The sequence below is a fragment of the Pinus tabuliformis genome, chromosome J, assembly GCF_031772625.1.
Source record: "Pinus tabuliformis cultivar Carrire ecotype Pingquan chromosome J, CPIR1, whole genome shotgun sequence".
Taxonomy (NCBI): domain Eukaryota; kingdom Viridiplantae; phylum Streptophyta; class Pinopsida; order Pinales; family Pinaceae; genus Pinus; species Pinus tabuliformis.
The window spans coordinates 1,510,916,636-1,510,934,749 of record NC_142295.1 but is presented as its reverse complement, the minus strand read 5'-3'; the positions used below and the strand labels follow the sequence as shown (position 1 = coordinate 1,510,934,749).

Here is an 18,114-nt window from a genome sequence, read left to right as displayed (position 1 = left end):
CCCAAATTTGTTGAGATAGTTGATTTGTGAGAGACAGAGGCAGTGGAAAATCCAATTAGCATTATCTTTAATGTTGTGCTAGGAATACAAATGGCATTTTATTCTGTGACATGTTCATGTTGCTATTCCTTTCATCTATATCTTCTTTGTTGGTTTCAATTGTGATGTCCCAACCTCAACTCTATTGAGTTTAAATGTCTAGTTTGTCTAAGCCTTAAGATATTCTATGGTATAATTGAGGATTTATTTTATTCTCCTATGGGTGTAGAGCTCACGATCTTGTCCACATAGGTTATGCTTCAGAGCAGCTATGGGCATCACTGTCTGATTTACCAACTTCATTGCCCAACACTTATGTGTGGTAAAAGATGTTGAGACCACCTTTCCCTCAAAGAAAGATTTGTTTGCACTTGCTTCTATGGAGACAGACTTACATTCAATCTTTCCAGTGGAAGAATTTATTGAGCTAGTAAGGTCTTTACTATCTTCATAAACCTTCATATAAATATACCCACATTGATTGCTAAGCAAAGCACTGCTCACTGATTTTTTTTCGAGATTTTGTTTGGATTATTCAAAGTATCAAAACTAACTTCAAAATTCAGAGGAACAAAAATTCCTTTCTGTAGCTGATTGATTTTTACTATAAAGGAAATCTGAGTTTTATCAACATTGAGTTCATTAGATTTGTTTTGATACTCAACAACGAATGTCTGATGATTTTGTGTGTTATTTGAGGGTTGTCTGTTAGTATGATGATTGACTCATTTTCTTGTTTTGATGATCCTTTGTGTTGCTAAATAGTAAGGAATCGTGTGTTAAATGAGGGTTATTTATGTCTAGTAGTATAGTAACTTTTGTTGTATGGATTGTTCTCTTAAAATTATGGTGGGTGTAAAAGCGTGTTGTTTCCTCAGGGCATGCATGTTTTGAAATGCCAGTTTTACAAGTACAATGAAGACTAATAAACAATGTATTCCATTCTCTACAATAAGCAGACCATGAGGGGCATCCAATTACCCTCATATATTTGTCTAGCCTTGATTTTGAAGTTTTGAAACTTCATGGTGCCTCCCAGAGGAAACCTTGGTTCTTCAGAAGCAGGAGGTGCCATGGTAGCTTGCATTGAGCACTTGGTCTTTCTCTACCTATAGCTCTAGAGGAAATATTGGTTCTTCATAATCAGGAGGTGCCATGGTAGCTTGCATTGAGCACTTGGTCTTTCTTTACCTGCAGCTCCAGAGAAAATCTTGGTTCTTCAAAAGCAGGAGGTGCCATGGTAGCTTGCATTGAGCACTTGGTCTTTCTTTACCTGCAGCTCTAGGGATCAAGATAATTCTGGGCATTGGCCATTCAAAAATACTAGAACACTATTTCGCTGAGGTTTCCAGGCAGGTGCTCAAGGGCTTGCATTACCTGCACCAGAACAAAATTGTTCACTGTGATATAAAGCCATCCAATTTACTGATCAATAAGAGATACCTATTTTGGTGTCATAATTGTGTTGGATCACACTTTGGCCCAGTGAAGTTCCTTCATGGGCACTTGTGCTTATATGAGTCCTAAAAGGTTTGATCCTGATGGGTATTAATATACAATTTCTATTGTCTTCTGCAATGCAATTCCTCTGGTTTTTTAGTTTTTTGTTGTTGTATCAACAGAAATTAGGTACATTTTGCAGCCTTAGTTGGGATGATACATCTAATTTTAGTGTTCTCATTGAATATAAACGATGCATTGAGTAAATAGATAGATGCCAATTTTGCTGCTGCCCATTGAATCCATTCGGTGAATTCAAATGATTGAGTGAATATATGGATGCCAATTTTGGTAATACAAATTGAATCTAGATGGTGCATTGAGTGAATTTAAAAAACAGTAGTTAGATACATTAGATAGCCTAGGTGGTGATGATCCATTGAGTTTGGCCATATTCATTGAATCTAATAAGTATATGAAGTCGTTTTAGATAAGTACGAGGGATGATCCATGACCAATTAGAAAATTCTTTGTTTTTAGGTGTAAAAATTATAAGATTTAAATCTCTTCAACATGTTACTCGATATCTATATCACTCAATGCAGAGTTAAGGTTTATAGCCACTCACTTATGGATCAAAAGCATGACGAATTAGTAAAATCTCAGTTGTTGGATGTAAAAAACAAGATTCAAATATATTCTACATGTTAATGGGTGTTTGTATCAATCCAATACATAGATGAAGTTTATAAACACCACTGATGGATCAAAAGTAGTTACACATGGCTCTATATTAGTTTAACCTCATTTAAAGATATTGTTGGGTAAAAGGTATAAGAGGTATATATGGTTCACCCTCCCTTAGGGCAGTGTTTTGGAGAGTTCCCTAGTTCATTGGAACCGAGATCAGTTGAATTAACCTTGAGCTTTGCTGGCTAAAACCCAAAAGAAAATTGAAATATGTTTTATCTTCTTTTTACCTATAATCTGATGATTGAGTCATGTTCTTGCTTTGATGATCCTCTCTGTTGCTGAATAATAAGGAATTGTGTGTTATTTGAGGGTTGTCTAGTAGTATGATGATTGACTCATTTTCTTGTTTTGACGATCCTTTATGTTGCTAAATAATAAGGAATTGTGTGTTAAATGAGGGTTATTTATGTCTGGTAGTATAGTAACTTTTGTTGTATGGACTATTTTCTTAAAATTATGGTGGGTGTAAAACCATGTTGTTTCCATAGGGCATGCATGTTTTTGAATGCCAGTTTTACAAGTACACTGAAGACTAATAAAAAATGTATTCCATTCTATGAAATAAGCAGACCATGAGGAGCATCCAATTACCCTCGTATATTTTTCTAGCCTTGATTTTGAAGTTTTGAAACTTCACGGTGCCTCCCAAAGGAAACTTTGGTTCTTTAGAAGTAGGAGGTGCCATGCTAGCTTGCATTGAGCACTTGGTCTTTCTTTACTTGTAGCTCTAGAGGAAACGTTGGTTCTTCAGAATCAGGAGGTGCCATGGTAGCTTGCATTGAGCAATTGGTCTTTCTTTACCTACAGCTCTAGAGAAAACCTTGGTTCTTCAGAAGTAGGAGGTGTCATGGTAGCTTGCATTGAGCACTTTTTCTTTCTTGACCTGTAGCTCTAGGGATCAAGATAATTTTGGCCATTGGCCATTCAAAAATCCCAAAACACTATTTGGCTGAGGTTGCTAGGCAGGTGCTCAAGGGCTTGCATTATCTGTGGCAAATATTTCTTCTCCCAACAACTTAACATTGTCGCTTGTAGGAACATACTTATACCCACACACTCATCTAGGCTGAGTTGCTATGCTCTGAAAATGAAACCCAAATTGTTTATACTATCATCCATTTCTTCTGTAATTCTTGTTCCATTCCTTATCATCCTGCTCTTCTCAAATCTTCTCCACCATAAATATTTCATTGCTAATTCCAATGGATCATTTTTATATAACTCTTCACCTCCCACTTCATTTGATTCATACTCTAATAATTCATATGCTCATCACACCAACTGCTTGCTAAACAATTTCCTTGGATTTATTCCAAGACTCTGATCAGGATGTTAAAATTAAGCCCGAGTCAGAAGTTGCATGGCCAGACTTTGAATACCCTTCAGATTATGGAGCGGAGAAGTATTTTCTTAGGAAAGCTATAGCCACGATGAATCAATATTGCCACTTATATTCTCAGTTTTCAAGTAATCATAGATCCTCATATTTAACAATTTGAGAGATCTATCAAGAAACATTACCTTATGGCATGCATGTGTGTAAAAGTAATCAGGCTAAAACAATGTTTCATTGTTGATGGAAATATCAGCTATTGTTCATTAGATTCAAAAAGAAGAGTTAATTGATAAATCTCGGCTACAGTACATGAAAGGACCTAAAAACCCTAATTCAACAACATGTACAGCGACCTTCGGTGGAAATCTGGATGTGAAGGAAAGGAAAAGTTATTTCAATTATTCTGAAGGGACTGATTTGCCTTGTGGTTTTGCCAATTACCATACCCCAGGGTTCCTTGTGTCTAAAGAAGATAGGACGACCATGGAACAATGCAAGGGGGTTGTGGTAATTTCAACTATATTTGGAGCCTATGACAAGATTAAGCAACCCAAGAATGTTAGGAAAATCACAACAGAAAATGTTTGTTTCTTCATGTTTATGGACAATGCAACTCTCACAGTTCTTGCCAGATACCAGATCAAGCCCAATGAGTCTCATAGAATTGGAATTTGGCACATTGTTTTGGTCAGGGAGTTTCCATACAAGGAATCTGTAATGAATGGCCTCATACCCAAGTATCTTCCCCACAGGCTTTTCCCAAACTGTGTTTACAACATTTGGATGGATGCCAAGCTACAACTTGTTGTTGATCCTTTGTTAATTTTGGAAAATCTCCTTATAACTCACAATGTTGATATTGTTGTCTCAAAGCATCCTTACAATACTCATACCATGGAGGAAGCCATTTTTACAGTCAGATGGAGAAAGTGGAGCAAAGAAGCTGTGAGATATCAAATGGACAGTTACTGTGTCGATGGCTTGCAACCTTGGAGCTCTGAAAAGCTTCCCTATAGTAGTGGTATGAGAACTCAGCTTTTCTCAATTATGGTGAAGTTTTAGTGTGATAACATCTGAGATTTCTTTCTCTACAGTTCTAGAGAAAACCTTGGTTCTTCAGAAGCAGGAGGTTGCATGGTAGCTTGCATTAAGCACTTGGTATTTCTTTACTTGCAGCTCTAGGGATCAAGATAATTCTGGGCATTGGCCATTCAAAAATCCCAGAAAATTATTTGGCTGAGGTTGTTAGGCAGGTGCTCAAGGGCTTGCATTACGTGCACTAGATCAAAAATGTTCACCATGATATAAAGCCCTCCAATTTACTGATCAATAAGAGAAGTCAAGATTGTCGGTTTCAGGGTTAGAACTGTGTTGGCTCACACTTTTGCCCAGTGCAATTCCTTCATGGGCACTTGTGCTTATATGAGTCCTGAAAGGTTCGATCCTGATGGGTAATAATATACAATTTCTATTGTCTTCTGCAATGCAGTTCCTCTGGTTTTTGAGTTTTTTGTTGTTGTATCAACAGAAATTAGGTACATTTTGCAGCCTTAGTCAGGATGATACATCTAATTTTAGTGTTCTCATTGAATCTAAACAATGCTTTGAGTAAATAGATAGATGCCAATTTTGTTGCTGCCCATTGAATCCATTTAGTGAATTTAGATGATTGAGTGAATAGATGGATGCCAATTTTGATAATACAAATTGAATCTAGATGGTGCATTGAGTGAATTTAAACAACAGTAGTTAGATACATTAGATAGCTTAGGTGGTGATGATCCATTGAGTTTGGCCATATTCATTGAATCTAAGAAGTATATGGAGTCGTTTTAGATAAGTATGAGGGATGATCCATGACCAATTGGCAAATTCTTTGTTTTTAGGTGTAAAAGTTATAAGATTTAAATATCTTCAACATGTTACTGGGTATCTGTATCACTCAATGCAAAGTTAAGGTTTATAGCCACTCACTTATGGATCAAAAGAATGACGAATTAGTAAAATCTTAGATGTTGGATGTAAAAAACAGGATTCAAATCTATTCTACATGTTAATGGGTATTTGTATCAATCCAATACATAGATGAAGTTTATAAACACCAGTGATGAATCAAAAGCAGTTACACATGGCTTCAAAAGTAGTTACACATGGCTCTATATTAGTTTAACCTCATTTAAAGATATTGTTGGGTAAAGGGCACTACATGTGTAAAACTCTAAAGACCTTTGATGTTACTGCTTCTTCATTCTGTATAAGAGGTATATATGATTCACATCTTGAAAAAGTGAAATGCTAATAAAATAGGTAATCTTCAACTTCTTGAAGATCATAACCTTCGTTTCTCCAAGGTTGATTGTTAATTATCAAAGGTTACAAAATCTTGATAAGGTGTCAAATTTTCTTGGTTTCCAAGAGGACCACATCATATATAAAGAGGATGATGGAGATCAAGGCATGGAAAAGGAGACAACCATCCTTGAGCTAGATATGCTTTTGCATGAAGGGTTTCATCTCATCAATATGTGTGTATGTGGGTTGGTCGGTGGGTAAGAGAGGATACCCCTATGTCATCTCAATGGTGCTCCTTATAAAATCTTCCAATCCATGTGCTATGGGGAGGTGACCAAGTACATACTCATAGAGATGCATAATAGCAGTGAATAAGGTCTCTAAAATGTTAGTGTTTAAATTTCTAGAGAATGTCGTCCTTAGAATCACGTCAAACAACTTTCAAAAATTTGACAAAAAAATAAAAGAATTGAGATAAAACACAAACTCAACTATATAGTTAAATTCAAATATCCATATCAAATAAAATTTTAACAACAATTTTACACATAATTTATGTTCCATACCAATAAAAATGCTTAAACATATTGAATTAATTTAAATTTAAACCTAGTAAATTAATCTAATACTTTATCTTTTATTTTTCAAATTAATTTAACCTGTATTAGTATTCAAATTGGCACTTATCTTATCTAAAATTAAGTGTACACATTTAGAATCCTCTGCCCAGTTGGACAACTTGGTTGTGCTCATCATCCCTGTGAATTTTTCCATTTTGTATGGAAAGATATTCCAAGAATGTGGGGTCTTGAAAATGTTGTGGGCATCCTTTGGACAGCCTATGCTGTCAACTACAAATTTGAAGTAAGAAGCACTTTATGTGGAGTAGGTGGGCTCCTATATGAATACCAATTTTACAACTAGGCACTTAACACTAGCCTAATATGATTATATGAGATAAATCTCATTCTGGAACCAATCCTGAGCTCCTTCTATATGAATACCAATTTTACAACTAGGCACTTAACACTAGCCTAATTTGATTATATGAAAGAAATCTCTCTGGAAAAAAGAGATCTCAAACACTCTCAATATCGACTCTGTGGAAAATATTTCTTCTCCCAAGAACTTAACACTGTCACTTGTGGGAACGTACTTATACCCACACACTCATCTAGGTTGAGTTTCTATTCTTTGAAAATGAAACCCAAATTGTTTATACTATCATCCATTTCTTCTGTAATTCTTGTTCCATTCCTTATCCTCCTGCTCTTCTCAAATCTTCTCCACCATAAATCTTTCATTGATAATTCCAATGGATCATTTTTATATAACTCTTCACCTCCCACTTCAATCAATTCAAACTCTAATAATTGATATGCTCATCACGCCAACTATTCGTTGAACAGTTCCCTTGGATTTCTTTCAAGACTCTCATCAAGATGTTAAAATTAAGCTTGAGTCAGAAGTTGCATGGCCGGACTTTGAATACCATCAGATTATGGAGCAGAGAAGTATTTTCTTAAGAAATATATAGCCATGGAAAATCGGTCTTGCCACTTATAGTCTCATTTTTCAGGTAATCAGAGATCCTCATATTTAACAATTTGAGAGATCTATCAAGAAACATCACCTTATGGCATGCATGTCTATAAAAGTAATCAGGCTAAAAATATGTTTCGTTGTTGATGCCAGTCTCGGTTATTGTTCATCAAATTCAGAAAGAAGAGTTAATTGATAAATATCGGCTACAGTACATGAAAGGACCTAAAAACCCTAATTCAGCAGCACGTCTAGTGACCTTCGGTGGAAATCTAGATGTGAAGGAAAGAAAAAGGTATTTCAATTATTTTGAAGGGACTGATTTGCCTTGTGGTTTTTCCAATTACCGTACCCAGGGTTCCTTGTGTCTAAATAAGACAGGAAGGCCATGGAACAGTGCAAGGGGGTTGTGGTAATTTCATCTATATTTGGAGCCTATGACAAGATTAAGCAACCCAAGAATGTTAGGAAAATCACAGCAAAAAAAATTTGTTTCTTCATGTTTATGGACAATGCAACTCTCACAGTTCTTGCCAGATACCAGATCAAGCCCAATGAGTCTCATAGAATTGGAATTTGGTACATTGTTTTGGTCAGGGAGTTGTCATACAAGTAATCTGTAATGAATAGCCTCATACCGAAGTATCTTCCCCGCAGGCTTTTCCCAAACTGTTTTTACAGCATTTGGATGGATGCCAAGCTACAGCTTGTTTTTGATCCTTTATTAATTTTGGAAAATCTCCTTATAACTCACAATGTTGATATTGTTGTCTCAAAGCATCCTTACAATACTCATACCATGGTGGAAACCATTTTTATAGTCATATGGAGAAAGTGGAGAAAATAAGTTGTGAGATATCAAATGGACAGTTATTGCGCCAATGGCTTGCAACCTTGGAGCTCTGAAAAGATTCCCTACAATAGTGGTATGAGAACTCAACTTTGCTCAATTATGGTGAAGTTTTAGTGTGATAGCATCTGAGATTTGGTTTTAGGTTGGTTCTCTCTTTAACTGATTTTTTGATTTTGTTTATTGTTGTTGGCATTACAAATGTGTCTGATACTACACTGATATTGAGAAAGAACCCCCTTACAACAAACGTATTTTCTTTCCTGTTGGGTGTGGAGCTTGATTATCTTCTTTATTCAGAGGTATCAGCATTGGACCCCAATTCGCAATGTGGCGGCAATGCCACCCGTAATATTTGCACTACAAAGGGGGTCCAGGGAGGGTGATATTTAGGAGCCCCCTGAAGCTAAAAAAAGATGTAAAATTTCCTTGCAAAATGTTGTAATTTCATAGTTAATCTGGTCCGTTCATTAGGCGAATATCTGAGGGTAGAAGTTATGTTTAATTTAGGGTTTTTTTTCCCTAGAAGGCAACCCCTCGCTATATATGAGGGAATTGTATTGCATCTATGTATATTTTTATTCTGAGGGAGAAAGAGAGAGGAGATTGTGTGAGAGCGAAGAGGGAATTACAATGGATCTGTTGTAGGTTGTATCTCTTCAATTTGATGGATAATATAAAAGGAAGGACTGTTGTTTCTCCATGGACGTAGCCCAAATTGGGTGAACCACATATATCTATGTCTCTCTTGTTTTATGTGTTTTCTATGTTTATATTTATGCAATGTATTTTATGTGTTCCATTGCTTTGTAATATATAATTCTCTATCATTGCCTGTTATTCAATGAATTAGAAATCTTCAATCCTCAAGATCAATTTTCATTTGCATATGTAAGAGACATGATGACCCCCAAAGTGAGGATTCACATGTTTGAATCAACCATTTTTAATACAATAACAAATGAATATCAACACTCTTACAAAGTCAATCGAAGCATTTTCAAAGAGCCTCCTTTGGACCTACAAAGTTATTTTGGTTATGAATCAAGAGCGTGCAAATCGTATTTGGACAGAATGTGGGCTGCATATTCTATTTGATTGTATTAATTCATTTCAAATTTGATTGGCTGCTAAGATTATAGCTTGCAGAAGCTATCAATTTTTTAAACTGTGAAGGGTCATGAAATAACAGAATATGGGAGGATCCATACCTGCAAATTTAACCAATTCATGATGTTGATGGATGACATGGGTGTTAATTTTGTGCTAGATTGGATTAGATGACTAATCAAGATAATTCTGGCCATTGGCCATTCAAAAATCCCAAAACACTATTTCGCTGAGGTTGCCAAGCAGGTGCTTAAGGGCTTGCATTACTTGCACCAGAACAAAATTGTTCACTGTGATATAAAGCTCTCAAATTTACTGATCAATAAGAGAAGTCAAGATTGCATATAAATATAAATAATTTAATTCATAATTGATATCTTTTTAATCATTTTTATTTACATAAATATGTACACTATTTTGGCAAAATTCTCAATAAAATATTATATATTTTGGGCAATGTTTTTTATATGTATTAGAGAAGTGTAGAATTTAGTTAAAATGTAGTAGAATAATTGAGTTAATTATTTTGAAATTCTTTCCCCCAAAAATTATACTATAGATAAAATAATTATTTATTTTTAGAAATTTGATATACATAAAATTGTAAAGTTTAAAATAATTTGAATGTTGTAAAATTTTTCCAGACTGTTGTTGAATTGATTTATACAAAGTCAGTTGATTTAAATAACTTTCAATGAACGTTGGCCCGCCCCAAATCATTAATCCATGATCAAACTTCAATCATAATTACTAGTGAAAAACACTTATTTGCATAATAGAGTAATTGGGTTAATTATCTGGTTTTTCCGTTTTCTTGGAATTAGTGTTAATAGTGTTTTAGATCAAATATATATTATAAAAATTTGACAAAGGATAATTCCTAAAATTGCAAATCTTAATTGATCAGTTTCATTTAAAAAGTTGGATGCTATCGATTTGAAAATAATTTTCAATGAACATAAGATTGCATCTTAATCATCAAACCATTACCAGAGTTGTAATTAAAATTATTTGTCAGGGTATGCATACTACCAGTATTATTCATGGTTAACCATGGTCAACCATAGAATTTCATTTATGTTACATCTCTACATCTTATTTAAATTTTCCTATTCCTATGTCACCATTTCTCTTCAATTTATGCCTTACGTCATTTCCTTTGCAACATCTGGTGCAAATGCTAGTTTAATTCATATGAGTTATCTAATGAAATGAGAAGTCTAAGTTTTGACTTGGAAAATGGCCTAAATTATACTGTATAAATATATTTTAACTGACAAATAGTTGAGTTTCTAATGCAATGAAAGTGATTTACTTTCTTCTTGCATCTAGTTTATAAATAAGAGAGATACCAAAGGTCATATGCTATTCAAACAAATATATTTTAAATGATAAAGAATTGAGTTTATAATGCAATGAAAGTGATTTACATTCTTCTTGCATCTAGTTTGTAATTAAGATAGACCCCTAAGGTCATATGAGATTCAAACAAATGCTCTTTAAGGAACATCCTTTGAATTATTTTCTCAATGTTTTGATAATACTTTAAAACAAAAATAAATAAATACCAAATAAAAAGAAAGGAAGACTCCAAAATGCTATGTTACAATGTAGAATTTACATTCAACCCCCTAGTGTGAAGATACAATAATCAATACTAGTTAACCTCACAAACCTAAACCATGTTTGCAGTTAACTCATCATGGGGAGATATCATTTGCAAATTTTGACTTCTCAAAATTTTCCTAGTATTAATAATTATGTCAAAATAGAAATGTTGTTACATGGAATCTACTTTAGTAAAATAGAATGCTACAAGATATAAGCTATAATAAAATGAGTTAAGAAGTTTTTGACGGTGCTGGACCCACCAACATCAAGGGATCTCCCCGGTATGAAGTCCCAACTAGACCTCACACCATTTGGTGTAGGATTCCCATCCCGTATGATGGCCTAATTTCCATTATCTTAAAGATATTCCTTAGCTCTTACTTGTCAGCACGTGAGAGTGGTATGCTTTGTCTTTGAGTAGCGAGGTTCGCGTTCCTGGTGATTGATAATGTTACTTATGTCAATGTGATTTCACCGTAGAGAGAGAGGGTGGGAGTGTGTCCTGAGTTGGATGGGAGGAAACCCAACTCTATTAGAAACACACAACACAAAAGGACGTGTGTAGCTTCTGGAGGAGGAATCCACATGGATGCGATAGCCACAACAAACAAGGGAAGACAACATGTACAACACTCAACGGAAAATCTATGCGAACGTGACGGTCGTTATAGTGAGTTTACATGAAAGGTTTTGATTAATGTCTCGGAGGTAACTAACATGGGTAGGACAATGTTAACAACTTATACAACACATTTTCAATAATATATATGTATTAGAATAGTTGAATGAATCCAAGTTTTAAACACAGGTTAAAACAACATGTATTACAAGTGTTCAAGACGAATCTTACAAACAGTTACAACACATGTGTGAAAACGTGTTGGCCTATTAGCAAGCTTCTGAATTAAGCGAAAGTTCCAAGACACATCGATACACCATACATCACTAACCGCATGGGTGGGGCGTTGGAGCCACTACTTACTCCTAAAATAAAAAATTATAGACTCTCAAGGCTATGTGGAAGGAGTCAAGGTGAAAATCCATTGCATGTACAAATGAGAGGGTATTTTAGCCAAGGGTGAGACTGACCCTTGTGGTTGTTCGACTTCCCTCATGACTGTTTGACTTCAATGACCTTTCAAATTTACATGACAAGTGGGTCTCTTGGACTTCCACGTTACATTACATTGATTGACAGCATGGCCCACAGTAGAGATGTGGACGACATGACTCATGACAAGAGTCGACATGGCAGTGTTGGTACATTCGTATTGTTGCTTGTGTGCATTTTGAGTTGTAGTGTTGTTGGGTGATGGTTTTCCTCATCATGTGTCATAGCTTCACCTCCGCATGGAAAGGTGCACGGAGTCTTTGATGGTTGTTGGGTTCGCTTGATGTTTCATTTGCATGTTTCTCCTTGCTTGTTTCTTGGGATGCTTCACAAGTTCGTCCATTCGTGAAAAGTACATGTTCATCCATCCGTCCGTCTGCGAACACATCTTTCCACATTCGTGCTTCCATCTGTCTACGAACACATATTTGCATGAACATCCATTCGAGAGCACATCTCTTTGCAATAATCTTTTGTTCTTTTGTTCGTGAACATGTCCTTCTACATGTACTCCCTTTATTCATGCCATCATTCATCTGCAGTCACTCATGATGGGATGATATCAAATCCATAAACCTCCTAGTCTACCATGATGCATGATCATTTCGGATGCAGACGACCGGGAGAGAAGAGAGGGTTACGAAACTACGCAAGGCAAGCTTCGAGCTGGGATGGAGGCTCTGGGCACTGTTGTTGAAAATTGCGTAGAAGTCACTGGGAGATGGTGATGGGCAATCAAGATTGACAATGACTGTATGCGGGGTATGGTTCAGCTGGAGAACAAATCTGTGCAATTTTTGGGAGGAGCTATTTGGGTTGCGGGAAGGCTGAGCAAACAAAATCTATGCAATATTTGGAAGGAGCGAGCAGCGGGAGCCTGGAAGCCAAAACTGTGCAATTCCTGGAGGGAACTGGAAGCTGGCTGCTGGGACCTTGGAAGCAAAAACTACACAATTCCCAGAGGGAACTGGGAGCTTCGCGGCAAAAACTGTGTAATTCCTGGAGGGAACTAGCAGTTAGCTACTGGGAGCTTGGCAGCATAAACTGCGCAATTCTTGGAGGGAACTGGCAATTAGTTGTTGGTGGGAAAAATTGCATTGATGCTGGGAGGCTAGCCAGCTGATCACCTCTACGCAGTTTCTAGGTTGAGCAAACTGTTGGGCAGCAAAGGGCTTGCTCATGAAATCTACACAATTTTCTAGGTGAAGCGTCGGCTGGCTGATTGGAAAAATTGTGCAATTTTCTGAGGGAGATAGGGATGAGAAGTAGGTGTCTATCTGGTCTGTCTGCGCAATTTTCTCAGTTAGTGAACCGGGAAAGGTCTGCAGCCTTTGCGCAATTTTTTAGGAGAGTCAGTCCCAGGGTGAATGCCGGGTCAAACTCTCTAGTTAACTAGCAGGAGGGTTGATTGATCAGCTTGCAGGCAGAGCAGCTTGAAATGGCTTGCTTGGTGCTTCTTGTGTTGTTCTAGGTGACAATAAATTGAGTCGATGGCGAGGTGAAGATATGTCTATTAGAGGGGAATCTGGTCTTCAGAACTTTAGCAAAATGACTAAGCGTGTGAGAGAGAAAAAAGATGTGTACACGATCTTGCAAACACACACTTACATGACTTGATGACGAGACGAATCAAACCATCCAAACATACATGCTCAACATGATCGACCGACGGTGTAAGTCGATAAGCACGAAACTTGTGATTGATCGTTGGACGACTGCGATGAAGCTTGTGTGACAATGTATATGACTCTATGTGTGAGCACAAAATATGTTTACATAGTGAGAAAAACATGTACACATGAAGCGGAGACCTTGTGAATGACTAGACCATGGTCGCAAGTGTGACATTGTTACCAACATGCAAAGGTTGTCTGCTGAACGATCAAGCAAGGTGGGCGCAAAGACTCACATGAGCTCACGGGGTGAACCTGAGTGTGTGTAAACATCAAGTTAAACTCTCAAAGGAGGCTTCGAAATTGGATGTGGGCCAAAATTTTGTAGGGTGTTGCAGCTGCTACAACACTTGGCGACACACTGGTAGAACTCCAACTTCTTTGTTTTGGTTCATTAACAGCACAGGGCCTTGGTCTTTCAAGGAGTATTAAATCATTGTGTGGGTTACTTTGGCTTCCCCACTTACCTGACGAACAAACATGGTTCACCTTTTGCCAACTCAGTTAAAGACAACAAAAATTCAGATTCATCACAGTGTTTTGAAATCGAGAAGGGTAGTTTAGCTCGCAAGTTGAAGATTTTCAGAGTATAAGTTTTCATCTCTTGCGTTGCTGCATTGCCAGTAGGCCTAGACAGTACCCCCGTGGAGTCACGTTGGAACACACAAGTTTCTCCACTACCAATGAGCCTAGTCAGTACCCTAGTGGAGTTGCATGCTTCACCTCTCTGCGCAGGAAGCCTTTATCTTCTTTCGCCTTTGTATTTTTTCAAGAGGACTGTGCATAGGCACTTATTTATTTTTTGGGGCAGAAGAGGGACCTTGACTTATTGAGAGAAGAACCTTCAAAGAAGCATGTAAGACCTCTGACATAAGCTTTCTCATTTAGATTTCCCCTTCTCCATTTCTACTATTTGGATGAGCTTGAACACACAGACCATAACGTTGAGTACAGGCATGAGGCTTCCAAATGTGGACACAGGTTCATGGTTGGACCAAAACTCCCTTTGCAGACGGCTCGTATTTTTTGTCAAGACTTCATCAGCTAAAGGTTATAACCAAGCACAAATAAGATGGACACAATACTGGCCATGTGCTACAGTGTCACAAGTCTCTTCATATCTCAGCCACATACTTATTCGAAAGCCAAAACTCAGTAGATGGCAACACTTATTTCCGGAAAACAAAAATAGTAAGGTATCAATCAAACAAAACAAAATGAAACAAAAATAGTAAGAAAATCCAACACAACAACAAGTAAGCAAAGAAAACATGAAAGCAAACTAAACCAAGTCAGAAAGCAAACAAACATGCAGACCAAAAAGCAAAGACAAGCGAGAAAGAAAACACTACTCCTACTCCTATGTTAAACAGTCAGGTTTACATGAAATGAAATTTCCAGTGTAGCCACCATACGCGTACCTGACCTACAATCACAAAGATACAAGCAATTAAAATAGATAAAAAACAATATGCAAAATAAAATGCAAAAACTTAACAAACTTGCACACGAGAGAGAAGGTCTCACCTGTGAGGGAAGGAATGTGTCACAACTACCCAACATAAATGCTTACCTATTCCATGACTACCATTTTTCAACAAACCTCGGAGGCCTCTTGTGAGTGTTTGTTGTTTTGCACCAAGTTTCATAGCGAGTGCGAGGAAGGACTGAAGCTTGTTACCTGTAACACGACTCACCAAGTAAGATTGTTCCATCCATTCAACGATTGGATCATAAAATTCGTGATGGCTATTTTGAAAGATTCATGATCTTTGAGAAGATGGATTCCTAATTTGAGAGAGGGAATCACGATGAGAATCTGATATGGATAGATAGATCTGGTCATTCTCGTCTGTCATGTCAAGACAGTGAGGGCCTTCCATAGCCATCAGTGCAAGCCGAAGTGCCTCACTTTCTTGACAAAATTCTAAGACTAAATATGTTACACTATGAAGATCATAGTGCGTGAAGCTACTGTCATTGGATGTACTATTGGAAAAATGATAAACTGCATAATAGCCACATAAGGTAGAAGAAAAATCAGACCAGTCGATCGAGATGCCAGATTCCCAGTTTGACATGAACAAAGAAAATTTTTGAACAATCGTGTGAATACTTTGAATGAGGGAGCAAAGTTCGTTGTGCACTAGACATGATAGAACACCCACTTGCAACTGGTGAAAAGGTGTGCAGACATCATGGTCATCATAGAAATGTAGAAAGGATGGCAGCATTGTGAATGTGTGAAACCAGTTGAGGTGTGGTGAAATGAGAGTAACTTGATTCATGTGATAGGTTGTGCACTTGTCATCACACAAGGAGGTTACTGGTGTGATGAGTGGGCAGATTTGACATGAAATTTTTTCAAAAATACCAAGGAGTTGATTACGAGAGAGAACATCCAATAAGTATGATTCCGGATAAAGATAGTCTTTGAGATGATCAAATTCGTTGTCCCATGATTGCATGAGGGACAGACACTCCCAACCCGAATTGGATGTAAGAGAGGTGCATGAAGACGGACATGCTATAATAGACTTGTGGATTCGATCATTAATGAAAATATGAAATTTTGAAATATCACACCCCGAATAGTAAATATTCTTTACACAGGGATCCACGTCGAGTGAAACCATGCAGATAGATGGATTATGCATGAGAAACGAGATCTGATTTGGTTTGATGGGCTTACTAGAGTCGTGAGGTCCTGACATAACCATCAACAGATGTTGAAGTGCCTCGACTCCCTAGCATGTCCCAGAACTTTCCAGAATTGAAAATTTTCATTTTGAGATGTGAACCAGATCATGCATGGCTTAAGGATGGTTGTTGTTACTGATTTCAAAACTTCTCTTAGGATGACAACCATCTCTGTCACAGGCTTCATCAAAATTTTCAGCAAGCTGACTTGATGAGTTGTCTTCATGCAACACACAAGATGATGACAAGTGGGAAGAATCATGTGTGTTGAGAATATTCTCATCATAGACAACCTCATTTCCTTGTGTCAATCGAGGAGATAAATTATAAGATGAAGAAGCAAGAGAACGCGAAGTATATCTGACACATGTTGATGTGTTATGAATGATAGATCATAGGACACACAGACAAGTGAGGTGCAGAGGAAGCTTCGATATGGATGTTTGTTTTGCCTGGTGCACATTCCAGATCTAAGTTAGAGTGTACATGAGATGACAGTAGATCATATGATGTGCTTGGGAATTCTTCACAACATACGAAAGCATGGGAGAGATTGCAGCCCAAGACTGGAGGTTGATCGAAACAATTTATTGTGCATGATGTCTCACCAATATTCGTGGATCAAGAATCAATCAAGACTAGAAGCTCAATGTTTTGAGAGGAATTGATCGTGTCTTCACCGTCCTGCTCCTCCGCTTGTATGATGAGACTGCCTTGCACATGACTGCAACTTGAGTGAGCAACTCAAGAATCAAGAGAGTTCACACAACTAGCTTGTGAAGTAGATCGCTCAAGTGATTCATGGTGCAAGGATTCATGGCTTGTAGATGATGGAGGATGGAAAAGATGCAGATTAGACTCAAGACTTGGGTTACGAATGATGATGTCCTCTTGCGGAATGGAGGGATGACTTTTCTCCATAGGCTTTCTTAACCATTCTAGAATTTCATCCGTTGGGGTAGGAGACAACCAAGCAGATGGGTTGGGAACATGCTGTGCATATTTTTCATCTTTGCAACCACTGCGAGGGGGTACATGCTACGCAGATTTCTCAGCTTTGCAACTGCTACAAGGGGCTACCCGTTGCGCAGATTTCTTAGCTTTGTGGTCATTGCGAGGGGGCACCCTCTTTGAGATATGAGGTGTCTCGTGATCTGCAAGAATCGACAAAGAAGGGAAATTAGGAGGTTCATTGTTTCGGGAGACATGAACCAAGCATTTCAGCTCTTGGCTCATGAAGTCAAGATCTAAAAACCGTTAAGTAATTTCATGATAGAGGTAAAGGAAGTGGGTAGCAAAGTCCTCAACTGATTCACCAGGATTCATTCTTAAATGAGAGATTCTTTCATGGACATCATGGTGGTCACACTCATCGAAGGCTTGATGGATCTCCTTGAGGAAAGTGAGAAGGGAATGGACAGAAGCAGGTGGTAGGGTATGACACCACCGATTAGCACAACCTTCAAGGGTGAGGAAGAAGAGTACGCAAACAAGCTCATCACTATTGATTTCATGAGATTCGCAAAAATGAAGAAAATCATAAATGTGCTCAGTTACAGACATTATGTCCTCAACATAAAACGTTAACAAGGACAAGTGATTAAGAATCTCATGGGGGATTGGTAGTTGATTAAGGGAGAAATGAGAGAAACACCCC

General features: G+C 37.5%; 1 pseudogene; it reads left to right on the top strand.

Annotated features, from left to right (window-relative positions):
* The window catches only part of LOC149233190 (alpha,alpha-trehalose-phosphate synthase [UDP-forming] 5-like), a 36,110-nt pseudogene extending 22,903 nt beyond the window's left edge, over window positions 1–13,207 (top strand).
* The last annotated feature ends 4,907 nt before the right edge of the window (window positions 13,208–18,114 follow it).